General features: G+C 43.0%; 1 pseudogene; it reads right to left on the reverse strand.

Annotated features, from left to right (window-relative positions):
* Positions 1-375: 375 nt before the first annotated feature.
* Positions 376-27,470, reverse strand: part of LOC123819615 — a 98,721-nt pseudogene continuing 71,626 nt past the window's right edge.

Consider the following 27,470-nt stretch of genomic DNA (forward strand, 5'->3'; position numbering starts at 1 on the left):
GCGGGCAGAGGTCCCAGGGAGCCTGGCTGGAGGAGAGTGGAGGGTGGAGGAGCAGGAGGAGCTGGGCAGTGTGCAGGGCCAGGGCGCAGAAAGTGGACGTGACTGCCTGGGCAAGGACCTGCAGAGCAGAGGAAGGGGTGGGAGGCTGGGATTGGAGCCCCGGGAGCAGGAAGTCCGTGAGGAGCAGTGGCCGGTGGTATGTTTGGTTCTGCTTTCAGAAGTACAGCAGTGGTTTGGCTGCAACATTGGAAGGCCTGAAAATATGGAAGCAGGCTTTGGGGAAGAGGAGCACCGAGAATAGCAGCACTGAATACAGGAAGTGCTGAGCCGAGGGCTCCTCAGTGGAGCCATAGCTGCTTTTTGGAGCCTGGCAGTCTACAGGAAGAGGATATCCATTCTGAACTGCTCTGGGCCTGTGGGGTCATCCCGTTGGTTTTCACTGTCTTTTGCCCAATGTCTACACTCCAGACTTGCCTGCATCAGCTTAATATACCCTGCAAGTGCTAAGGGGGCATATAAGAAGAGAGACTGTTAAGCATAGCGATTGTGTGCTCATTCAGCATGATTTATCAAGACCTAATCTGTACCAAGTCCTGGAATTTAGAGATGAACTTAAACTCACTGTCTGATGAAATGACATGATGGAGTGTGACCAGTGGTAGAGAGAAGCACATGCACAGTGCTTTGGAGCCCAGAGGAGGGAAAGGCTGAGTGGGCCCTGGGAGAGTCAAGGTCATCTTCTTGATGGGTTTGCAAAGTTGTCCACATGAACTTGACTGAGAGGAAAGCAAAGGCCAAGCCAGGCACAAGGGCTGCATGTGCTGAAAGGAGATGGAGAGTTGGGCATGATGGGTCAGGGATCAGCCAGGAGTAGGCAAAGATGAAACCAGGCAGATAACCTGGGGTCATGGAAGCCAGGCTGGGAACTTGGATTTTATTCCACAGAGAACTATGGCAGACTTTTAGGCCAAAAGTAAATGGGAGCTTAATGCTACATTTCAGAATACTGAATTTATAATAACTATAATCAATAATATTACAAATGATGATGGTAGCACAAATAATAAATTTATCCATCATACGTCAAAGGTGATGGGACGACATACCCATAGGTAGGTGGTATTAGTAGTGACTCCATCACAGTGGGCTGGAGGGAGAGATTCTTCTGCTGGCCTTGGGGAAGCAAACTGCCATCTGGGGAAGGCCATGTGACAGGGAGCCGTGGTGGCTTCCAGGACCTGTGTTGGTTGCCCTCCAGCTGATCAGCCATTGGAAGCTGGAGTCCTCCGTCATATATCTACAGAAATTAATTCTACTGACAGCCTGACTGGGCTGGGAAACACCGTCTTCTCCACTGGGTCTTTCCAATGAGGATGCGGCCCAGCTGGCACCTTGACCGCAGCCTGTGAAACCCTTGACCAGAGCTAAGTTGCACTGGAACTCCTGACCCATGGAAAGAAACTGTGAGATCAATGTATGTGTTTGTTTAAAGCTGCCAGTTTTGTGGTAATTTGTTAGAGTAATAGATAGCTAATACAGGTTCCTTTGGCAGGTAAGCAGCACAGGAATCTGTTTCTAGGAGAATTTAGTTCATGTCAAGGTTATAGAGTCATGTAGGCATGTCTGTTTCGTAAGCTGGTAACATCTGCAGCCGCCCACAAAGTGAAGTTGGAGAGACGTTGCTGCTCTACCATGTGTCCTGGCCCATTCAGAGTCTTAAAGGTGGGGTGGGTAAGGGAAGAGCAAAGGTCAGAGTTGGATAAGCCCGATAGCAAATCATGGTGCCACCATGTGATACCACCTATGTTCACCTTTCTGAGACTCATCTGTCATAATCTATTTAGATACACCAAAAGGAACCAAAGAAGTAATGTCTAAGTCTTGTCAAAATCATTTAGCAAGATGACTGTAACACAACAGATCTGAACTACAGTATTGTTTCCTTCTTTTTAATCTTTTGCTTGGAACCTGGTTCTGGAGCACTAACTGTCTGACACGGCACAGGGCCATCACCTACCGTTTGTCACTCTCTGGTGGTAAATTCTTCGTCTTGGTCTCAATTGTTCTAAGTCACCCATGCACCTCATATTCATTCTTGCTCTCCCCAAGGTGGCATTGTGTTAAGAAAGACATAGCAGTACAAGTTGATCCGTGTGGAACCGAGTCACCATCTGTGCCACCTGCCTTCCATGTTCTAGGCTTGTTCCTCATTTGAGTGGAAAGCTGTTACCTGAGTAGGAAGAGATCCCAGGAAACACCAATGGGGAGAAGGTCTGAGACAGGAGGGGAAAGAAACAGTATCAAGACAGATAAGGTCTTGGGTGACTAGAGCTCAGTCCTGTCGGGGAGCTCTGGGTGACAGTGTGGACTATGACTAGGGGTCATCCCAACCAAGAGTGAGGAGCTGGATGATTTATTCACAGCACCCCCACCCTCATTATCTGAGTGTGGCAGCAGGGGCAGTAACCCTTTGCACCTCTGTCCTGCCTTGCACATGGGCCAAGTGTACTCAAATGCCCAGAAAACAAAGAGAGTCCCATGTTCCCATCACTTTAAGTAGCCTCTGGAGTACAGAGGTCAATGCCAAGGGTTCATGGGTGGGGCTTCCATTGGAATAGCTCCAAGAATAATACTGTGGACCTATCAGTGTTGTGAGAATAAATGCCTGGCATGTGGTAGGTGCTTGACAAATATTAGTTTTCTTTTTAAAAAACCTGTATTTTCCAGCTCTGGCTGGTGTAGCTCAGTGGACTGAGTGCAGGCTGCGAACCAAAAAGTGTCGCAGGTTCGATTCCCAGTCAGGGTATATGCCTGGGTTGCAGGCCATGACCTCCAGCAACCGCACATTGATGTTTCTCTCTCTCTCTCTTTCTCCCTCCCTTCCCTTTCTAAAAATAAATAAATAAAATCTTTAAAAAAACCTGTATTTTCCCAAAGAAATGTTTATGGGAAACTTACAAAATGACATCTTAGGTGCCCAGACAACTTTGCAGAGGCTAAGGAATTGGTAAGAACCAAGAATGCAGCCAATGTTGCCTTGGGCCTCTGAGTTCATATGCTTTTGGGCCCAATACTTGGTGTCTTCAAACCTTGGCTTCCCCATAAAATTGAGGACCAGGCTGCAGTTCAGCAGTCTGGTCCTGCTCACACATTCTGTCCCTGTGGGTGTGAGAGGTGCACTGGCCCACTGGGAAGCAGACATGCTCACAGCAGCCCAAGGTGTTGGGTAGGATGCAGGCATTGGAGGCAGACAGGTGTGATCCTAGCTCAGCCGCTTCTGAGCAGGGTGAGCTTCAGAAAGTCTACTTTTCTCTGTCTCAATCCCCACATCTGTAAAAGGGGGATAATAATATTTATCTCCTCTGTGGTTATTTGTAGGATTACATAAGATAACAAATAGAGTCGACTGTTGCTTTTTGCAATAGTTGTCTTCTATAAAGTCACCAAAAATAGTGAGCGAATATGAGCCATTGCTCCCAGGGGAAATACAGGGTTGGGTTACTGTGAGCCTCTCATCACAGTGTTTCTGTGGACTGACCAATGCATAACTTCATTGTGTGTGTGTGTTTCTGTTTAGAGACTCCTTATTTAATATGTGTTGCTCATTAATATTCATGAACTCATGCCAACAGCACTATGCCTCATGCTTGAATAAAGCTTTATCTAACACATGTATTTTCCCTGTAAGGACATCATAGCCTTCTTGTGCTTGAGAGCAGAGGACATCACTTCAGTACTATACTTGGGGGCCCTTTCAAACAGCAAAGTTATCCACAAAAGCCCCCAAATGTGAAAACTGAGGCATTACACAGGCTGCAAGAGGGACCTTTGTTTATAGCATGCAAGCCGATTGCCTTGCTCCACCCCAGCTGGGAACGTTGTGTCTAGGGACTCAAATGTTTTTGCTACTCTGTGCATACCTGTGAATGACTGTGAAAGTACACACACACACACACACACACACACACACACACAGCAGCAGCAGTGTTGATTTGAGGGTTACAAATACATTTTAGCAAGTAGGTGAATTTGCAAATACAGAATCCAGAAAAATGAGGATTGACTGTACCTTACATTATGCCTGTCACACTGTAGGTGTAGTTAAAAAATAGCAGCTTACTATGGTGTCATCAGGAATAGTGTAGAGGCTGGCAAAGTCCCCTAGGGGACATCAGGAATCCAAACATCAGCCCAGAGTGAGAGGAAAGGAGATCTTTGGGTGTGAAGCCCTCAAACCAATGTTCCAGGGCCCCTGGAACCCCTTTCCTGTCTCTCTACCAGGTCTTCCAAGACTCACAAGTTTCTCAGGCTTAATACGTGGGCCTCCCTGGGAGTCAGTGGGTGAAAATTCTGGGCTGTACCAGGGGTTCCCTCATTGGATGCTGAGGCTGCTGGCCCTCTGTGTGTGTGCCAGAGACAAGCCCTGCATGGCCGAGGCCAAGGCAGCCTGGCCCAGAGACCTGCATCCCATTGCTGGCGAGCACAGGCCTGTATCCTGCCATTGTTCTGGAAAGAGCTGCCATGGGCTGGATGGGCGGTAGACAGGGAGTCTGTTTCCAGATTGCTGGGTCACAGAGGGGAAATAAACTGACCTGCTTTATACCACACCACCCCCTTCCTGCTCTCCACCCGGCTGTCCCTCCGGTCAGGTGGCCAGAGAAGCCCCAGCAGGTCCTTAACCGCACTTTCGGCACTTTCCCAGGGGGAGCAGGAAAAGAAAGGGAACTCCCATTTCTTGGGCCTTCCTCTGTGCTCAGCCCAGTGTTGGTCACTTTCCACCACTACCTTGTGGAGTCTTCCCTCCATGGTGTCCAATGATACAAGGTTATAGACAAGGATACTGAGGCTCAGAGTGGTCCCTTGAGTGGCAATGACATCAGCCCCAACCTGGACGTTTGGCAGCATTAACTTGACTACAATGCTGGGTTCTGTTAGAAGCTTTTAAAACAACACGGAAAGAGTTACATACAGGGGCCCTGTACTAATCCTTAAGATAAAATAATAATAATAATGGCAACAATGCAACCTCTGACTGAATGCTTTCCAAGTAAAGGACACCCTACTCAGTGCTTTACAGAATTTTCTCATTCAACTCTATCATCTCAATGATAACATTGAGATATGGATTATCTTTATACCCATTTTAGAGATGGGGCAACAGAGGCTCAGAGATGTGAGCTGACTTGCTAGAGGTTGTATGTATGTTGTAATAAAGTACATCATCAATAGATGTTACTCTTCCCTCTTTCTCTCCCCGCCTCAGGCAAGGTTAGGGGTGAGAGCTAAGAGCAGCATCAGAAAGCATTTGTTCATCAGAGCCTGTCCCTCCTCTGAAGGACAGTTAGTTACCTTTGCTATGGCTCCTGGCCAGGATGACAACCAGACCAAACATCAGCAACCTAAAATTGGATTCATATACATATACTCAATGATTTAGCCAAGCACCCACACTCAGGTCTGCCAGAGTTCCCTGCTGCAGAGATGAAATGAGAAATAGGTTGACATCCATCCTTTTTCACTCTACTTAGAGTGCGGGTGGGGTTGCGGGGAGGTGGTGTGGGCATTAGGAGAGCTGGGGCATCAAGGGTTCTCAGAACACCAGGCTTGGCAAAGTTAAAAACGATACAGTAGGCAGTCAGGAGGGCAGGGCCACTGTGAGGACCAGCAGAGGAGAGCAGTGAAGGGGGCCAGGAGTTCAGAAGCAGGGTGAGCCGGTGGGGAGCACCTTAAAGATGGGGCTCTCCATGGAGTCCCAGATCAGCTCTGTGTACAGTTCACTTTCGTCGCCCATCATGTGTGTGACGTGTGGGTGGGTCAGTCTAGCTGAGGGGATGGGACTCGGGACATAAAGGGAGGCCAAGGTTAAAATGTACAGCTCCTCTTTTTTTCTTTTTTCTGGAAGACATGAAATAAAATGTGTCATCTGAGCCTCCCCAGGGCATTAAGATATGCACTTACAATACTTTCCTCATTACCGTCTAGGCTTACATATTCATTTTCAAGCAATGATCAGTTTGGAGGGATTTCAACTTCCTGCATTTTCAATGAAACAAAATTCATCTTAACTGGAGACCCACCCAAGATAAAAATGAAATTTTTTCTAACTTAATAATCATCATTAAAGGAAGTCTATAATAAGAATATAATCTTTCCTGTTACTTTTTATTTATTTTTTTTTGTAAAGGCAGATGTAAAGTTTCTGTTAAGCCTTTGTAGTTCTCTTCCTCTTAGCTAGGGATATGTTGGTTTGGAAACATGTCAGGAACATCACCTCTGGTTGTCATGGAGATGGTTAAGGTACCATGGCAGGTCCATCTTCTGCATGTCTGTTTTCCAAGGATAGAGTTTGGGGATTGGCAGGGATGCAAGAAGAGGGAGGAGTAATTAAAAATGAAGGTAACAAGAACAAAAATCACTTCTTAAGTTATAAATAATTTGGTTTAACATGGATGCAAAAGACAGTCACTTCCTCAGTGAATGATCCTGGGTGGGTGTCCCTGTGGGGAAGCAGAGTTACAGTGTTGCTTCAGCAGAGGTGGCCCATCTTTGGCAGCCTGGACACCTTCCCTGGGATAAGGGGGAAGGGACTGCAGGGGCTGAGACTCCAGCCCACGAGGCACCCCCAGGCTCTCAGCTGCATCGATGCCACCTCTGTCCCAGTTAAGCTTAGAGTTGAGAGGGTCTTGAGAGCATTCCCTCTAAAACCCATTTCACAATTAGGAAAACTGGGACCCAGAGAGCTTTTGGCAATGTTTCCCTTATCCTGAATCCTGAATATATGAAATATTTTACAAAGTCAACCATGAACTTGAGCATCAAGTTTCCAAATAAAAATCTAAATGGTCAATGAGCAGACGAGAGGATGTTTAACTTCACTACTAATCGAAGAAATGCTAATTCAAGCCCTGGAGTGCCATTTCTCCCTTATTTTAAGAAATCTAAATAAAACACTCAGAATCAGGGTGTGAGAGAGTGGCCGCTCTCCTTTATGCCGGGGCCACAGGAGTTGATTGGTGCAACCTTTCCGAAGGGCCTTTTGGCAATACGGGTCAATATGTGTCAAGAGCCTTAAAGATGTACATAGAGTCATCTATGTAAATTTGAACATACCCGTTGAAATTTTAGAAAGTTATCTTATAAACATATTATAGTTGTACTCAAAAGTTTAGCTACAGGGTTTTTTATTTTCTGGATATAAGACGTGTGTTCCAAATTAAGGGACCATTTAGATAATACATTCATAAAATGGGATATTTTATCCCCATAAAAATGCCTGGGTTCATCTTTCTTATTTATTCCTAAACCTTCTTTAGTATCATTTGTAGTCACACAAACAAGAACGTCGGTGACAAAAGATGAAGATTTAAAGTCCTTATCCCATCTCTTTCTAGATGTGTGACTTCTTAAGTCATTTCAGCTTCTGGGCTTCCATTTTCTCACTTGTAAAACGAAGTCATACATAAATTGGAGGTATGTAGGGAGGATTACTGAGTTCATATGCAAGGAAGTACCTTGTAAAGTCTGATACTGCCCAGAATGCACGATTATGGTAATTTCTTCTGAGCAAAGCTAAAACCACTGCCGGACCCTCCCCTTGCTGTTTGTAGGATTGTTCCTGCAGAGAGGGGGAGGGGACACGCTGTTCTGTCTGTGGCAGAACAAGATTCCCAGGCAACCTGGCCCTCTTCATCCCTGGTCCAGAGTCTGTTCAGCACAACTTGAGTGCCTGAGGAGCATGGATATTAGGGGAACAGAGCATAGTGAAGACATCCTAGGACTGAGCCATCCACAGCCAGCATGTGGGGCTGTACCTAGACCCGTGAGGGAAGTGATCTCAGATGTCGGCACACGGAGTTCTCTGACTGGGGTAACGTGGCCAGAATTGTTGCCGTAGCTTTGTGCTTCCTGTAATATCTGCTACATTAAAAAACAAACAAACAAACAAACAAACAAACAAACAAACAAACAAACAAACAAACAACAATTTGCTTCTCAAAACTAAAGTGAATTTATTTGCACAGGAAACTTTGTCATGATGATAAAAAGAAACCCAAAAATAGAATTACTTGCTAACGTAGAAATTAACCGAGGCACATGCACAAAGATAACAAAATAATGACATTAAATTCTAGTTCTCCTTGCTTGCTGAAGCTTAATCCTAAGCGGCAAGTACAGAGAGCTGTTGAGGACACACAGGCACCAACATGGGAATTTCTATTTGACATGTAATCCCAAGGGTAAAGGGAGAGTTGAAAAATGATCACCCTTTTTAGGAAGATATTTTTCTTTTCCTCCTGTGACTCCTGAAATCATCCCCCATAGGTGCCCTGTACTGTTTTGTGTCCACGCTTTGAGAAATATTGATATAGTCAAAGTTTCTCACCATCTCCCCACCCACTTCAGAGATGTGAAAACCATGTCCCAAACAAGAGAAGAAACTAATTTAAAAGCCCACAGTGAATCAGTGGTTGAACTGGGATGATACCCAGGGCCTGACTCCTGGCCTGGAGTACCTTTTACCAAACACTCCAGGGGACTTTGTAAAAGAAGATTTGGCTTTAAAAGAGAAACATGATGAGCAAAGACGAGTTCTGAATCACCGAGACTTTCGTCTTGAAGAAATTAAAGTGCTTTTTTGCATTTGTGGTTCTGTGTTTAGAAAAAGAGAAAAAAAAGCAAGCCAAAAAACAACAACAACAAAACATCATGCAACCTTCAAAGACTATTTTGAATTACAGACTTCCTTTGAAATGACCTATATTTAAGCATGGAGTTCAACATGCAACGTTCTTTTCATTTCCTGACCTTTCTGCCACTACATGTGGCCTTGGTGCAATTGTGTTGGCACCAAATGCTGGGCTATCTAGGAGCCCAGGGGTGAGGGTCTTTGGACTGCAAAGGTTTAACTGGGTGCTTTTGGGAACAGAAGGAGCTGCAAGAGTAAAGGCTAGGACAGAGCTCAAGCCCTCTTTAGGTGACTGCCACCAATTCCTTCTTGCAAAGCAGAGTCTCAGTTTTCAAAGTCCTCAGGAAAACCTTCCCTGACCCCTCAGACTATGTTGTGCCTGTGATTTATGGCCCTGTTATGTGTCCTATTTTTTTTCTTTTCTAATATATATATATTTTTTGCTTAAAGTTTTTCTCTTCCACTGGACTGGAAGCTTCACAGAGAAGGGTGTGTTTGTTAATCCTTGCTGGATCCCAGTGCCTAGCACAGTGCCTCAGGCAGAGTTGGTGGTCAGGAAATACTGCATCAATATCTGGTGAGAAGCGGAGGGAAGACCTCCCTAGGTACATGTTCTAGAAAGGTGATGGAGGCAGTGCAACACATGAGTTTTCAAAGTGTGGTCTGGGGGCCCCTTGGAGTCCTAGAAAGCCTTTTGGGGGACCCATGAGGTGAAAACTATTTTTGTAATAATGCACTAAGATGCCATTTGCTTTTTTTTCATGGCCATTGTCTCATGGGCATACAGGAGAGTTTTCTGGAGGCTACTCGATGTGCGATGATGTTATAGCTCACGATTATAGCTCTGATGACTAATGCAACGTGTGCTGTGTACTCTCAGGCTTCAAAAATCTCTCACTGTTCATCTCTAATTATGGTGATTGATATAGCCCATGAAAACAAAAAGCTCCTTGGGGTCCTCAATCATTTTGAAGACTATAAAACAGTCCTGAGACCACAGTGTTTGAGGACTGCTGGACTAGGGGTAACCGTGAGCCTTCCTGGAGCTGGAGGGTCTGGGTTCAAATCCTGAATATGTCTGGTCTTAGGTGAACCTATTAGTGACTTAGTTTCCTCATCTGTAACATAGGGTAACAATAAAACTAATCACAGGGGATGTAAGGTTGGTGACTGGTTTAAATATGAGCTGATTGTTAAAAAAAAAATGGATCAACGCCTAGTACAGAGTGAGTGTTGTATAAATACTAGCTGTTTTGGAAGTCCAGAGAAGGGAGAGACATGTTTGAGGTCACACTGGGAGTGAGTGGTAGAGCCTCCTGGAGCCATAGGTGGGACTGAAGGTATGTTTAGTTCTTCCCATGCCTGGGAGATTCGGAAACTAGCAGGGAGGGTCCTTCCCCCTCAAGTGGTCCAGGGAGCTGGAAGTCAGGCAGAAGGACGTTTGTTTGATGGCTGTGCCGGTGACCAATCTCTGGTTGCAGGGGCTGAAGGAGGTGCTGGTGGGAAGAGATCAGCAAGGACAGTGACTTGGCTGGCTCTCCTGGGAAGCCCTTCTGGGCACTGCACTTTGGCACCTGCCAGGGAGAAGCTCCAGTTCCTGGAAGTCCATATCAGCACATTCGTTAGTCTCTTATCAGCAGAGTACAGAGGAGACCAGGGAGCAAAGGATGGATTCTCTTCCCTGTGACGAAATGCCCTCTGGTCAAGTATGAAAAATGTTTCAGGAATGAATTCCCAGCCCGGGTGTGAAAACAGATGTTGGAAGGGTTTTTATTTTTTTTTTTCCCCCTTTCTCTGACATAGTTCAGGAAGACAGGGCAGAAACCAAGCGTTTGAAGCCCAGCTGCTCACCTGTGTACAAAGGCCTGGGATGATGTCAGAGAGAGGCTTCCAGATCAAGGCTGCAGGGACCGGGGGAGCTCCATCCACTCCTCTGTTCTGTGTAGGGGAAGTGGAGGCCCTCTTAAGAGGGAGCAGTTGTGTCCAAAGTCCCACAGGTTGCCCAGGACTCTCTAAGTCTTTTGCTAGCGCCTGAAACAAGATTGGCAACAGCCATAAAATTAGGGTTGACAATCTTGTGTGTGTGTGTGTGTGTGTGTGTGTGTGTCCCAATAAAGCTTTGTGTATAAAAATAAGGAAAGAGCTAGATTTTAACCATAGGCTATAGTTTACTGACTTCTTTTTTGTTGTTGTTGTTTCCTCATTTGCTCATTTATTTTTCAAATATATTTTATTGATTATGCTATTACAGTTGTCCCATTTTCCCCCTTCATTCTCCTCTGCCTTGCACACCCCCCACCCGCATTCCCCCCCCCCCCCTTTAGTTCATGTCCATGTGTTGTACATATAAGTTCTTTGGCTTCTACATTTCCTATACTTCTCTTAACCTCCCCTACTATTTTCTTTCTTTTTAACATTTTTTTAATTGTTGTTCAAGTACAGTTTTCTGCCTTTTCCTCCCACCCCTCCCCACCACCCAGCTCTCCCCTATTTCCACCCCCTTCTTGATATTGTCCATGTGTCCTTTATAATTGTTCCTACAAACCCATCACCCTTTTTCCCTATAATCCCCTCTCCTCCCCCCTCTGGTCACTGTCATAGGACTGACAATCTTGAATGGGTCCCTAAAAATATGTACTTGGGTCAATTTGAGTTTTTAGGACACAGGTGAAAGTCTTGCCTAATAATTTTATTTTTTTCTTTTAAATAATTAAGTTCAATAATCAAATATCCTTTCTGTAAAAAATAATCTATGGTTCTAAGTGAATAGGAGCAACTATTGAGGCTTTCAGGCACAACATCTGTGGAGGCTGAAGGATTGACAAGTGGAAAGAGATCAGGATTTAGCATCAAGCACAACGAGGGTTAAAAATCCTGGTCTGTCATTCAACTGCTGTGTGATCTTGGGCAAGTCTCTGAGCCTCAGTGTTTGCTTCACAAAATGGGGATAATGATGCTTTTTTTGAAAGGGTTATTGTGAAGAAAGCAGAATTACTATTAATAGCAAACTTCTTTGAGCATTTCCCATGTGCAAAGCATGAGTTTCCATGGAATAAATGCATTTTATCCTCCCAATAACTCAATGACCTAACTATATGAAGATTCCCATTTTATAGTTAAAGAAATGGATCCTGAGATATTAAGAAATGTGCTCACTTAAGGTCACTGAACTAATAAGGATCAGAGGTGGGCTTTGAAGCCGTGCTGTCTGACTCCACAGCTCACATAGAAGGAGTCTAGGAGAATGGCAGCACATGTAAGAAGTACACATAAATGACCGCCAGTAATAGTATTATTAAAATAATCATATTTTATTTCACTTGGCTTGGGTAGCATCGCAAAGGCCATATTGTTGTGAGATCATTATTGAAAAGAAGTCAGGAATGTAGTACCAAGAAATATCTGAAGACAAAACCCAAAGGCTCTTGAGTACATGGGTCGAGGAAGTGAATAGTGGCCCTCACCTAGGGACACCATCTTGATTGGCTTGAGAAAAAGAAATAAGGGTTCCCGAGTGAACGTGAGTTTCTTAAAATTAATAATGGAGATCCTGCACTGAGCCCCTGCTCTGGGTCTTCCCAGGAGAGCTAGATGATCATGTTACTCTGCTTTGAGCAGAAATTACATAACCCATTGGAGAGATAATAGTTATCTCATGCTGAACACAAGGTCAGGTTGGCAGCTATGTATAAATATCTTGATTAAAACAAATGGATGATTACACAATAAACATCTTTTTTAAAAAAATGCATCTTCTTTTTTTATGTGGAGCTCCTGGGAGGAAACTGGTGACAGCGTTCCTCCTCGATGAAGTTGGGAGCCACTTGGCTGAGACGTGCAGCCATTGCAAGGTACACGAGCAAAGGTTGTCCGGGATGGGAAAGGAAGTTCAGAAAATGCTTCAGGATGCACTGATCTCTGATGCCCGTAAAACCTCTGATTGCTGGAAGGAAGCAGAAGCACATCTGCTCCCCTGAATCATTGTAAAGCAGTAGACAGAGCTGAGAGAGTGGACGAGATTTGTCCAGGATCACCAAGGAAACAGAGGCAGGCCTGGGGCTTCCGAGTCATTGCTCTTACCTCAGGGGTTTGTAGATGTCTTGGTGAGTGTTATGGAAAGGTTTTCTGATCTCTTTGGACTTGTCACCCTTGCTATTCACTAACCTGAGGAGGCTTGCCAGAGGAGGTGACTTAATGTATAACATAAAGACAAGTATATCTATCTAAAGCATACAAGCTCAACGAATGTTCGTGAGCCCTGCAACTAGCACCCAGCTCATGAAATAGGACGTTACTAGCAACACCCTGCCCCATTTCATGCTATCTTGTAGTTACTACCTCTCCCCTAAGGGGTAACTGTCCTGAATTCTAACACCGTAGATTGATTTTGTCTGTTTTTGAACATTTTATCAATGGAATCTTAATGGGAGCAACTCTTTTGTGTCTGGGTTCTTTTACTCAATATTGCATTCGTGATATTCTTTCATATTTTTGTACATAGCTGTAGACCATACATTCTCATTGCTGTGTAGTTTTCTATCCTCTTGCTGCATTATAATTCACTGATTCATTCTCTGTTGGTGCACATTTGGTTACTATGCATAGAACTGTTATTTGCATTTGTTGTTGTGAACATTCTAATGTGTGACTTTTAGTGACTATATGTTCACCTTTCTAGCGGGTTCATACAGAAGTAGAATTGCTTGGAGAAGATGAGGATGAGCTCACTTCCCCCAAAGGGTGATGAATGGAGCTCTCCCAGCAGAGTAAGGGTCGATGTGTAGGCACAAAGCTGCAAAAGAATGAGAAACATTGGGGAACCTTGAGTGATCCAGGGGGTTGAGTATATGGTGTCCATGAAGCTGAGTGATGGGATGCTCCTTACCCTAGGACATTCCACCTCTCCCTCCTCACCTCCATTTGGCTAATTCCTTGTTCTTCAGTCATTTGTATCTCAACTTTGATCTCACCATTTCCTGGGAGGCTTCCCAACTGCCCGCCTGGGTGGTTGTCTCAGCTGAGCTCCAGGAGCCTACCATGAATCTCATTAACACAGTACTGCCTGCTCCCACTGCACTGGCATTGCCTACTGACCTTCCCTTTCTCCTCACGAAACTGTGAGTTCCTCAAAGGACAAAACAGGGTTGGCTCAGTGTCTTCTGTTTTCCCTGTTCTCTGTCCAGGAAGCTGGCCTCTGTGGAGTGCCTCAAGAGGCCTCTTTGCCCTTTGCTTCTGGCTCTGTACAATGGAGAAACCCCCTCAGAGTACTGGAGGTAGAGAAGATAGTGAGGGCACGTGATCTTTCCCATAGCTCTTACTCTGCAGGGCTGGCTGCCTTCTCAGCAGAAGGTCATAGCTTCTCTCCATAACTCTCTTCCTTTAGTCCTAGAGGTACTAACAGTCCAGAAGTTTCTAGGCTCAGGGTACTGTACTATCCTTGTGGTCCCCCTCCTATTCAACCAATGATGCTTTAATAGTCCTAGTTGTATGTGCCATCTGCTGGGACCCTGACTGATACATGTATTTTATTCACCTTCATACCCACCTGACACACAGCCTGGTGCATGCTAACAATCAATGAAAGTTTATTGACTAAATAAATGGATAAAGAACTGGGAAAGGATGAAGATGGAGAGGATGGCCAGAAGCCTATAGTGAAGAACCTTGAATGCCCTTCTGAAAAGTTTAGTCTTTAATCCTCAAGATCAGATGTTGCAACTTCAAGTGTCCATAGTGGCCGGGCAGGTACAGGTAGGGATTGTGGCAAACCCAGAAGTGGAAGCTGTTTATATTATACCTTTATGACTCAGCATCAGCCCATTAATGCTGTGCAGGAAATTGCACCCAACATGACCAGCTCTTCCCCTTTTTCAAGAGAAATCAGAATACTGATTCCTAATTATTTTTTTTTCTGTGAAATATCCAATTTTTAGTGTGAATGCCATTTTCAATGTTGTCAACATTTCAAATTTTGAAACACTTTGCGCTGGCAAAGAGAGAGTGTGACTGGCAGTTCGTAAGGTCTCTGCAGCCAGTGGGGGGACCACAAAACGGTGTGAAGGCAGAAGGGCGGTGCTTAGATGTCACACAGTGCTGTGAAAAACAGTCTCAGTAAACGAGCTGCAGAGACAGGGGGCCCTTTGATCTGGGTCCCTAAAGCAGTTCAAATGTGCTGAGAAGCTCTTCCACTAAGAACACTAATCTTTCTCCATAATGAGTATTTTTTTTAAATCAGTTTTTAGTTCTAAAAATAGTGTTTGGTGGATTTCTCCACTTTAGTCAGGTTCCCAGCCACTTTCTCTATTTCTGCTTCAAGCTGGGAGCTCTGAGTTCTTTTGGGTTTTATCAAATTATACGCTGTGCAAAGGCATCCATTTCACCAACAGATGGACTTAATGTGCATGAAAATACATGCCTTTTAAAGAAACTAAATTAGTAGTTTCACTTCTTTCCCCTTTTATTAAAGACAGAGTTCCAGGAGAGCTCTCTGCTATAAAGTCAGACTTTACAGACATCAGCAAAATGAGATTTATTTGGATGGAAATCGGACAGAACATCAGATGAGTGCTTTGCAACCCTGAACCTGCAGGTTTCCAGTACAGATTCAGAGGATGCTGCCCCCCAGGCCCAGAGGTGCTTTAAAAACAGGACATGGAGAAGAGGATATTTGAAACCTTACAACTCTATAAGAGCTGGAGGTTCTCTTGCAAGAATAGGTTGATGGCTTTCTTAGACCATAGGCAAGATAGCCCGAAGATGAGGGAGCTGAATGAAGCAGGGGATGCAGTCCACAGAGCACTGAAACTGGCATCAAGAGACTTGGACTGCAGTCTTGACTTTGTCATTAACCTCTCCTGTTACCCAGACAAGTTCCTTCTCTCACTCTGGTTTCTCACTTAGAATGTTGAGGCAATAACCCTACCCTGTCTACCCCATGAGGTAATTCTTAGAGGAAAAAAAAGGAAATGTAGTGGAGGAAAGTACTCTCTTTTCCATGCTTTTATCTACGTATGTATTTGTAATAATTATGCAAACAATAAAAAGAATGTATTCTGTGAAATCTCAATCAACACATTGTTGGAACAAAAGCTCTCTTTTCCCTTTTGCGTATGTATCCTTGTTTTGTATATACATAGAGACATATAATATAGGCATTATGGTACTTTTCTGGGGTCTCTTCGATAGAATGATGCTATCAACACTCCCCAGTTTGCTTGGATCACTGAATAAAATATTCCATGTCAGAATATGCACATCAGCCAGAAGGTTTCATAGCTGTCATAGTTTGGATGCACAACGTTCTTTCAGCCATTCTCTACTAATGGGAAATGCAGTGCTTCCAATATTTCATTGTTACCAGAGAATGCAGTGTACACCTCTTTGTACCCATGTGAAAGTATTTCCCTGGGGTAGGTATCAAGAGCCTGAATGGCTTGATCAAAGAGAATGCACATTTAAAGTTTTTATAGATTCTGCCAAATTGCCCTCAACACAGTCCACTGATGTGTGTTCCTGCAAGCAGTATTTAAGAGCACACCCCTTTCCCCCTCCCTCACTCACACTAGATATCATTGGTCTTTAATTTTTGCCAATCTGATGAGTGAAAAATGAAATCTTGCTGTCATTTTAATTAGTACTCCCAGATACCTAGGAAGGTTGAGCAATTTTTCATATTTTTACTGGCCATTTCTAAAGATGAGGTCCTGGCTATATGTTAGGATAGCTAGCTAAAAGAAATAATTATAGTAGAACGAGCGTGGTTGAGGGAGATACGCGGGCTAGGTTCTGACTCTCACAGGTTTGGTGACTTGGCAAATTGCCTCACTTTCCCAAGCCTCTGCATTCTTATTTGTAAAATGGGAGACATACTATTATCAACTGAATCTTTGCATCCTTCAAAATTCATACGATGAAGCCCTGACCCTCAATGTGATGATATTTGTTTGGTGATGGCGACTTACGGAGGTCATTAGGGTTAGCTGAGGTCATGAGGGTGGGACTTTTATAATGGGATTAGTGCCTGTCTACGAAGAGACTCCAGAGAGCTTGCTCTCTCTCTCTGCCAGGTAAGGACAAAGCAAGATGGCAGGAAGCCAGGAAGACAGCTCTCACCAGGAACCAAATTGGCAGGCACCTTGATCTTGGATTTTCCAGCTTCCAGAGCCATAAGAAATACTTTTTTGTTGTTTAAACCACCTTGTTCATGATATTTTGCTATGGAAGCTCAAGCAGTCATATTAATTAATATATATATAATTGAAGTTATATATAAATTAATTTTACTACATAAATTAAGAATTGGCTCTTGTGATTATGAGACTAAGAAGTCCCAAGAGCTGTAGTTGGCAGGCTGGAGAACCAGAGATGAAGGTGTAAGTTTTAGTCTGAACTCAAAGGCCTGAGAACCGATAGGGCCAATGGTATCAATTCTAGCTGGGGTCTGAGTCCAAAGGTAGGAGGAGACCAGGGTCCCACCTGAAAGACAGTCAGGCAGAGAGTGCAAATTCTATTCTCTTCAGAGTGTGGTGCTGTTCCGGCCTTCAGCAAACTGAGTGAGGCCCTCTGCTTTAGGGAGGGCCATGTGCTTTACTCAGTCTACCAATTCAAATGCTAATCTCATCCAGAGGCACACCCAGAAATAACGTTTAAGCAAATATCTGGGCACCTCATGGTCCAGTTAAGTTGGCACATAAAATGACTCATCATAGTTAATCTGGAAAAATTTAGAGATTTGAGGGGTTAATCTAATCTTCTGGGGAAAGAGCAATTGCTAATTCGGATCCCTTCCTCATTCTTCTCCATTTAGTGTGTGTTGACATTCAATGACTGAGTACCTGTTTTTAAAAAGTGTATTTCTATTAAGAAATTGAATCAAACATTTTTTTGTATTGTCTTTATTAGTGGAGATGATTATTTTGTATGGGGAAAACAATCAGATAGATATGGATGCAGTCTGTAGATATGAGTGCCCACAGGAGGTGGTCAAACCTGTTGAGTCAGTTATATCAAATGTCTTCTGGGAGAGTTTTCTAGGGAGGTATTTTGGCAACTGTGCCCCTCAAGCTAGAGGGGAATATAAACAGCCTCCTAGGTAGGCACTGGATCTGTTCTTCAGAATAACCCTTCTGTTTGGGGCTGGTGGGCTGGGTTAAGCAGGGAGCTGGCTGGACATACCATACCCCAGGCAGTCTCACATCCCCTCCGACTTGGTTAATGGAGTCACTCTGAGCGCTCACAGGTGCTGGCCATTCTGAGCAAATGGCTACTCTTCTTGAGGCATGGTGCAACAGTCCATAAAGTGGGAGGTTGACTGCCGTGATCTTGGAGGGCTCTTTCAGTCTGTATAGTCTGGGATAGATGAACCTCTTCAGCCCTGTTTTTCCTCTGACTCCCTGAGCTGAAACTCTCACCTCTGAAAAGCCCCGTGTTTCCCAGAGTCAGGGTAAGCAGGCCCAATGGAGGGTGTGCTTATCTGTTTTTTTACTGGGGCAATCCATGTGCACCTTGGCTGTTTGCAAGGAAAGGAGTGAAATGAAGGGAGGCATGCTGATAAGGCATATAGTCTTTTCTTTGGGTCAGGCAATGTTGTACAGGCTCCCTGTGTGCTCCCTCAGTCAGCTCTCACAATAAACTGATGGGGTACGATTATCCCCATCTTATAGGTGATGAAGGTAATGCAAGGCTAAGTAATTTGTCCAAGTAACTGGTAAGGGGTAGGATTCAAACTCCACGCTTTTCTTTTATTGTTCATCTTTTCACCTGGGGCTATTGGGTGCATTGTCAAAGTTGGACAGACATGCCAATGTGTCTACTACAGCTTGGCATATAGTAGGTATTCACTAAATGGAACCTACTATTACTACTATAGGCAAGGCCTGGGAATGCAGAGGGGCCTGACTGGGAAGGACCACAGATGCTTATCTCTGCATGTGTCTTGCCTAATGAGTCAGATTAGGTGACAATGAGCTCTCAGGGTAGGAGAGGATATGGGTGAGACTTCCCAAAGTAAGGGTTCTTTTCCTAATCACATCAGTGAACAATCTCTTACCATTACTTCCCTCTTCCCCTGGCCTGGTTAAGGTCCCTATTAGCCCCATTTTGGGCTCTTGCTTCTTATCTTACCTCCAGGTTTATTCTCCAAGCAGAGGATCACATGCATCTATTGCTAAATATATTTCCCAGTGAACAGCTCAGGTGATAGAACTAACTGCCCAGCTTGAGAACTTTCCAGACCTATGCTATCTGGTTCAGACATGGCTTTCCAATCTTCTTGGTTTGGGTCTTCTAAGCATCTTATGCACAAATCAGGCTATTCATTTGTTCTTCAGACATTTATTGATAACCCCCTACTTTGTGCCAGCATTGTGTTGGTCACTTAGACACAAAGTCAAAAAGTCATTGTCCCTGTGCTTCAAGCTCACTGCTGTGTAGTCTTTTTTGACTTTCCGGTACCATTAGCACAGTGTCTAGGAAGTCCCTTCCAGAGGCAACATAAAAGTTCGATATCCCACTGGCTCCTGACTATCTCTCTGTTCCAGATACTCTAACACTCTCTCTTCTCTTGTACTCGCTTGCTGACGTCCTCACTTGCCCTGTATTCTGGAAGCTCCTCTGGGCTGGGGGGTTATCTTACTCATCTTTGCCATTCCCAAAGGGTCTGGGACTAGGCCTGTCAGACAGCAGAGGCTCCTACTTATATGAAGGCTGATGTTCTGACTGAACTGGCTGCATGGATTTTTTCCTCTTAATTTAAACAATAAGACCTTCGAGCAGTGACTCCAAGAGGTTCTGAAACCAGGGCTGCATGTAGAATCACCTATGGAAAGCGTTTAAAACTCTTGGTGCCCAGGACGTACCCCAGACCAATTGCTTCAGAATTGTGGAGGAGGAGACCCAGGCACCTGTTCTTTGTAAGACTCCTCACTTCCTTCTAATATACAGCTGTGTTCGAAATGACTGCCTTAAAAGTTCATAGTTTTTTCCTTTCCAAGCTATGGGTTATCAGCCTGAGGGGATTTTGCACACCAGCTATAACACACATAAAATGACTTTGCTATAATTATGTCCTTAGAAGAAAAGCATGGTAATTTTACAAAGAAGAATCAACTCATGAGAACCAGAGTGATTTTACTGCAGTCCAAAGTTCAAGAGTTGAGTTTCAGAAATAAGGAAAGCAATATTTGGCAGAACAAGGCTGTAAAAATTTACCAGCAGACAAGTAAATAAAGAACCCAAGCATTCTAGAGCTCATGGCAATAAAGAAATATTAGCCCTTTTGCCTCTTTACAAAATGCTAGCCCACCGAATCAACATTGCTATTAGTCTGTCACTATCTGGAGAAGTTGGCCTGGGCGCCTGTCACCGATTAGATTGTGCAAAAAGCCACCAGCCAGCTGTTGAGACAGAAGGTAGTTAGAGAAGGGTGGGGAGGAGGAAGAAGGAAGAGAGCTCCTAGTAAAAAACCCTGCTCTGACTTCCTCGAAGTGACTGTATTCAATAATTACTTGTGAATTCCACTGAAAAACTCCTATGTAGAATCAGCAAAATGATCTTCTGAATGCTATGTATTACATTACATTCGAAATTTATATTCTGTAGCTGATATATGCATATACCTTTCATTCTTATCAGAACAGCATAAATGCTGCACAACATGAACTCAGATGTTTTTAATTCATTTTTTGATATGTGCACATTCTATCAACATTCTCCACCTTTGGCTCACTGATGAGTAAGTGGTTAGCTAAAATGTATGGCAGGGCTGCTTGGTGACTAGAAACAAGTTCTGGTTCCAATAAAATGCATGACCACTTAGCAGGGTCAGTGCCCCATTCCCCCAGCTTATTCAGTCGTGGAAGTGATACCCTGACCTTACACTTGGTTTGGGCCTCGCTGAACTCCCACATATTGGGAGTCTCCTGGAATTTTGAGCTTATGAGGCATGGCCAACACTGCATGTGAATGGGTGTCAGGGAATGGTGGGCACACACACTGCCCGTTTCTCTTTTCCTCACCTCCCTGTTCCTCTGTCCATCAGACTTTACAAAAACAAAAGTTCAAGGACAAAGTTATTCCTAATTTCAAGATGGCACCAACAGAGCCCAACATGGAGTTGTTGTGAAACCCAACACGGAGCCCTTCTGAGTGTGGGACTCCTGGCACCTGCCCAGATCACACACCCATGAACATGGCCTGGGTATAGGGAGGAACGATGATCCCTCCTGTAATGAGAAGATGCCTTATGGTACTTAGTCTTTGTTACCACTCTTCAAGACCATGTTCTATTTTCAAAGAGCTCTTAACTGAATGAAAGTCCTTTTATGAATTGGGGGCTGTGGCATTGTCTTTCTGTCTTCTGGTTTCATTTCTAACTTTAAACGTGCTGTCAACATAATCAATTTGCTTTAAATAAAATGTGTTTTGGACATATAATGGCAAAGAAAGAAACATGTAAATAAATAATTTCAATGTAATTTAAAAATAATGATAATGGTCATAATGAAAATATTAAAATGAATGATAATAATTAATATTTTTGAGCATTACCACGTGTTAAGCATTTATATTTTCCTATTTAAGACTCATTATTATCCTATAAGATGGGTATTATTACTTGAATTTTTTAGACGATGAAACTGTAGCCCAAAGAGGTGGAATGACTTGCCCAAGGGCACAAAGTCAGAGACGGAAGTCAAATCCAAGTCTGTCTGATTCTAAAGTTCTCTTCTTTCTGTTGGTCTACAGAGTCTATAGGAAACTAGTGAGTCTGCATTTGCAAATTGTCAGATCCAACTCAGCCTGAAGTCCCAGTCTGAAAGGTGTCTTAAAGCAGTGACAGCACCCCACTTGAGAGCACCCCACAGTGACAAATTAATCTTATATCGTGACCCAATGCACATACACATACATACTTATATGGGTTTGTGTGTGTGTCTATCTGTCATGTAACAATATTCATCTTTACTCTGATGGGCTTTATTCTTTTGTTTTGTCTCTTTTTAAAAAATGCCTGTGCTGACCCTGTTGATTTGATCACAGTACTTGCTAATGGGTCTGACCTGTAGTTTGAAACCCCCGCCTTAAGAGATATTGAGATCAGATTTCTCTTTTAAAGATGTGAAGAGCATGGCCAGATTGGGAAAGCAACCTGAGAAGGATCTCATTGGTAATCAGCAAGAAAAGGGGCTTACAACTCAGACTACTGAACTGCTAGTCCAGATTAAAAAATTTTTTTCAATTATACTTATATTCAATATTATTTTGCATTAGTTTCAGGTGTACAGCACAGTGCTTAGACAATTACATACTTTACAAAGCGTTTCCCCAAATCTGGGGGAATACTATATTTTTAGTACCCATCTGGCAGCATACGGAGTTATTGGAGTATTATTGACTATATTCCCTGTGTTGTACTTTATACCCCCAAGTCTATTTTGTAACCACCAATCTGTAGTCCCTTTACCTTTTTCACCCAGTCCCCTGACCCTGTCCCATTCTGGCAACCATTAGCCTGTTCTCTGTAAGTACGTGAGTCTGTTTCTATTTTGTTTGTTCTTTTATTTTGCTCTTTAGATTTCTACATATAAGTGAAATCATTCTAAGTTTTCTTTCTGTTACTAGGCTCACCATTCTACAATGGCACTTGTACTAACAGAAAGAACAATCATTTCATGGTCCTACATCTCTAGATTCAAATCAGAACTCCACCTCATCTAGCTATGTGACTTGAGGTATGACTTCATCTCTCTGAGTCTCTTTTCCCTTCTGGAAACAACAGGTAATGATACCCACCTTCTAGGAGTATTGTGAAGATGAATTGATATTAAGGCCCAGCACTTGGTACACATTATGAGTTTAGCACAGGTGAGACACTCCAGGCAACTTCAGGAGACTTTAGTGGAGGGTGATGAAGGCTGAGAGTCATTGTAAGGAAGGCAAGAATGCGACCTCATGTATTCCCAGAATCCAGTGCAACCTAAAAACTGTAAGTGCAGGTATATGTTAGTGTGGTATAGTGAGGAAAATGTTGCCTTTGGGAGTGAAACAGACATGGCTATGAATCCCAGTTCTAGAGTCTTCTAACCTCAACGAGCTTCAGTTGTCTCATCTGTAAACTGTGATATTAAAACTTCCTTTAAAGAGGTATTGTGAGATTCACTGAGTCGTTTTCCATTTTTTTCTTCTTTCCTCCTAACCTGACTTAGATACCTTATGCATCTTCAGATTTTATTTTACCTTTCCTTATGAAAAATGTCAAACATACACAAAAGTAAAAAGCACAGTGAAATGACTCTCCATGTATAAATGACCCAATTTTTAGCATTCAGATGACTCCACAGCCCCTTCTAACAGCTTGACTGCAACCTCATGAAAAGCCCCAGTCAGTGGCATCCACCTAAGTCATGCCCACATTCCTGATCCACAGAAATTGTGAGATAAATACTTATTAAGGTTGCCAAGTTTTGTTATGATTTGTTATTTAGAACAGTGGCATACGATTAAAAAAATGATATATATTATTTTTTTATGGTATATAAAGCATTTAGCTTAATGCTTGCTTAATACCCACAGTAACCTGCTCAATAAATATTAACTTATATGTGGTAGTAGCCCCTTAAAGGGACATCTTGATACACTAGGGATAAATGCTAAAAGAGGGAGCTCCTACTTCTGAAGTCAAGAAAAAGTTTGGAAATGAGTTTGGGGTTTATACAGAGGGACAGGAATCTGAAGCAGAGGAGCACTGGGGACAGAGTATGCTTTGTGGGGGATGCAGTGCAAGCAAAGGCGTGAACAGGGAGAGTGCTGTGTATGAGGAACAGTCAGTGGTGCAGCATTGATGGTTCGAAGAGATGAAATTGCAACCAGACCAAAAAGGACCCCACTTCAGTAAAATATGCTTTATATAGGACTAACATTTCATTTTAGGATGCTCACTAGAATCACATACTCAGAGAAATAGAAAAGACTATGGACAGAAGGTAATTCTTTGCCCACTTCCACTCTTTTTTCAGAGAGTCTTCAAGGAAAGATTAATTTAAGGATTCATCAAAGTATTTATCTAAGTCCATTGTCAAGTGTTTAATTATAAAATGGATAAGATAGGCAACTAAGAAGGTTCCTTTTGGCCTAAGTCATGTTGTATGAAAGTCCATACTGCTCTCATTTGCTGGCATTGCTTTTGTTATATAATAAAATCATGCTCCTCTTGAACAGCTGGAAATAATATATTTCCTTTAATCTGACAGACACTATGAATCACACATCCTTGATCAGTGTTTCCCACTTTGCTTTAGCCTTCAGAAAACTCGCAGCCTAATTTGTGTCCCAACTGCCGGCTTCACAGTGCTGGGAATCAGTCTTCCTCTGGCTTCATTCAGTTTTTCTAATTATTTTCTATTCCCGTGATTTTTGGACCATTTTTGTTGTATTATATTGTAGACTTTAAAAATTCACTTTAATTTTTTTGTGTGGAGGTGAAGTGAGGTAAATATAAATGTACATGAAAGTTCATATTAACATGTGGAGATAAAAATGAGGAAAATGAGGAACTCTCTATCCCATTCAATAATTCAACAAACATTTTGAATACTTAGAAAATACAAGACAAGTACAAAGTTTTGGGAGATTATGGTAAACTACTTTTATGACAGACAAATTTGGGTCTTTCTGGAAATAGAGGTATCCAGCATTAAATTGGTTCTGAAAGTATGAAGTTCAAGAACATGGTGGATTCTGGAGAGAAAGACTTGGAAGTCCTCAATCCAGTTGTGAAAGACCTTAGAAGGATGGTTAGTCAAGAGAGGTGGCCTAGGATATAATCCCAGCCAGAGGGAAGGTAGGAGGGGATACTGGGGGGATAGCGGGGGAGGGTTTTCAGGAACATTTATAAAATACACATGGACAAAACCAAGGTGGGGTGGGATCAGTGGTGGGAGGTGGGGATGGCTGGGGTGGGGAGCTGTGGGAAGAAAATGAAGACAACTGTACTTGAAGAACAATTAAAAAAAGGTAAAAAAAAAAAAAGAGGAGGTGGCCTACTTTCAAATGAAAGCCAAAGGAAGACAAAGGATATATGGTGCGTTAACAATGCAGCAATGATCCCATGACTGATGGCACACATATGCACATTTACCCGCTCACCCTTGCAGCTCATGAGTGAATTATGTAACACTACTTGGACTCATAATATTAAATCATATGAATGGACATGAAATCCCCATTTATACTCAGCACTAGAAATGCTTTCATGATACATACTTTTCAAGGATTTATTTTCTTTTCCTATTGAGTTTCTAAATCATTTATTCCCCTGTGGTTTAAAAATAAAAGTACAATATAGTTAGACAAGGGATGTTTGACTATAAATGCTATATGCTCAGTGTCAATGGGGAAATTTTGATTGCTTCAGGGTTGATTTTTTTTCTGTGTGTTGCACATGCAAGATGAAGCTAATTCATATTATGAAATTTTATGTTTTTTTTTTACTTTAATGAAATGCTTTAAAAAGATCAGAGCTGGCTTAACAGCATTTCCCAAGTAAAACACCATCAAGTACAATTATTACAAAGGATCTCTGAGTTTTCTTGTTAAGTGGTCTACACATTTACATGAAAAAGGATTTTTAAAATTTCCTACACTCCTCATCCCCCCACTCAGCACTGGTTAATTAACCAATCATAAAGAAAAGTTGAAAGTATGTGAACCTTAAATCCTTGTGTTCTGGAAAAAATAGTCACAGAATAATTAAAATAAATTTCAACTAATGAGAACCAGAAACAATGACCAATGAAAATAGTGAAAACAGTTGGATCTAACAGGTCAATACTTCACAGAAAATGAACAACGAATTTTTCCAGCTTGCTACTGAGCTGCTTATAGCCTTGCACTGATTGAAGGACCCTCGGTGGAAGCAGTAGGGAGCTCTTGTCTTCAGAATACGGTGTTTAAATATTATTTCAACTTCATGAGCTGAAAAAAAATTTTTTTTAATATGCCTTTTCACCTGGCTTCCATCTCCCTTCAGATATATGGGAAGTCTCTGCTCTTCTGTTGGATTCCGCTATCTTGAAAGAGCCTGTCCCCTCATTCAGCCAGGCAGATACTCCACCCATCCCCTGCTACTGCAGAGCGGGTGACTGAGGTACCATATGACTTGGTTGACCTGGAAGCAGGAATGAATCCATTCCTTCTGACATGCTGCCTGAGGGTGTGTCTATGGCTAGCAAAATCCATTTCTTCTTTTGAGGCATCATGGTAGGATAAATTTTCCCAGCCTTCCTCACAGTCAGTTTGGGCCTTGGGACTGAGTTCTTGCCAATGAAACATGTGCAGAAATAGTCTCCACTAGTGCTTTTCACATAGTAATGTGCATGCCCATCACTTAGGGATCTTGTTAACATGCAGTCTTGGATTCAGTAGGTCTCAAGTGTGGCCTATGATTCTGCACGTCAACAAGCTCTCAGGAAATGCCATTGCTGTTGGTTTCATAGACAGCACTTCAACTATGAAGAATGTCCATCAGTTCCAGGCCATATTGTAAAATATCTGGTGCAGACTCCCATGATCTCTCAACTATATCTGCATGGCTAGAAGCAAAGCATGCAGGATGCAGAGAACCTTGAGGTATGGAAGAAAACTGTATTCTTGCATCAATGATTGGAGGAGCTCTGCCTGGGGAGCTGCCTAACCCATGACGGTCTGTGAGAAGAGCAAGAAGAAAGCTTTCATGGTGCTGAGCTCCTGGTATTAGGTTTACTTATTACCACGGCATGACTTACTCTAATTCTCCCTCTTATCAACTGCCCTTTTGAGTCTTTTCCTAACTTGTGATTTTAAATGAACTTAGTAAACTTATGAAATACCACCTTTGTACCAGGCACTATTCTAGGTGCTGGAGAATGCAGAGATGAAAAAGGTAGAATTCTTTTTCAAAGGATTTAGGAGGGGAGGTAAAAAATGGGATCAAGTAATAAATCAACACATTTGAAACATATCAAGACCTAATAACTCCTACTTCCTGGAGATGGAATCCCAGCTGTGGGCATCCAGAAAGGTTTCCTGGAGGTGGTTGTACTGACATCAGCCTTGAAAGATGGATAAGGTTTGAACTTGTAATAGGGTAGAGAACTGCATATCAGGGGAGTTAAAAGGAATAAATAGCAAGATGGTGCACAGGGAAGTGTGAGACTTGTCATTGGGATCAAGTGTAGGATGAAGGACTGGAGTAAAGGAATACACAATAGAAATGAAGGTCAGGGTTATATCATGGAATACTTTGAATGGAAGTCTAAGGAGATTGGATTTTATCCTAAGGATGGTGGGGGACACTTGGTGTGTGATCTCACTGGGCACAATGAGGAGGGGAGTGGAAACAGAAAGCATTGGAGCCACTCTCCCCCTCCCTCCCTGCCCTTCCCCCCTTCCCACAAGGGCCTATTGTAATACCTCAGGCATGATTGCTGAAGCCTGAAGATGCTAAGCATGAAGATGAAAAAGACAGAGAAAGTTCCCGGAAACATTGTTAGAAAGGTGAGGTAGCACCTTTCCTGTCCCCAATCCTTTTTCAGAAATGAGGAGGCTGGTCAAGGTTGTGTTTTGTTCAAGACATTAAGCCAGAGAGTCAGGACTTGGACCTCCAGCTCCTCACTCCAAGCTCAATATTCTTTTCCACTTGAGTGTGTCATTGCCAGTGTCATAAGAACTCCCTAGAGTTGTCCTTGGTGAGCCTGCATCGAATCTCAGTGCAGCATAATTCACACCTTAAAATTTGGCCACTTTTGCA

This window comes from Phyllostomus hastatus, unplaced genomic scaffold, assembly GCF_019186645.2.
Source record: "Phyllostomus hastatus isolate PE091 unplaced genomic scaffold, TTU_PhHast_1.1 phas_contig_34, whole genome shotgun sequence".
Lineage (NCBI taxonomy): Eukaryota > Metazoa > Chordata > Mammalia > Chiroptera > Phyllostomidae > Phyllostomus > Phyllostomus hastatus.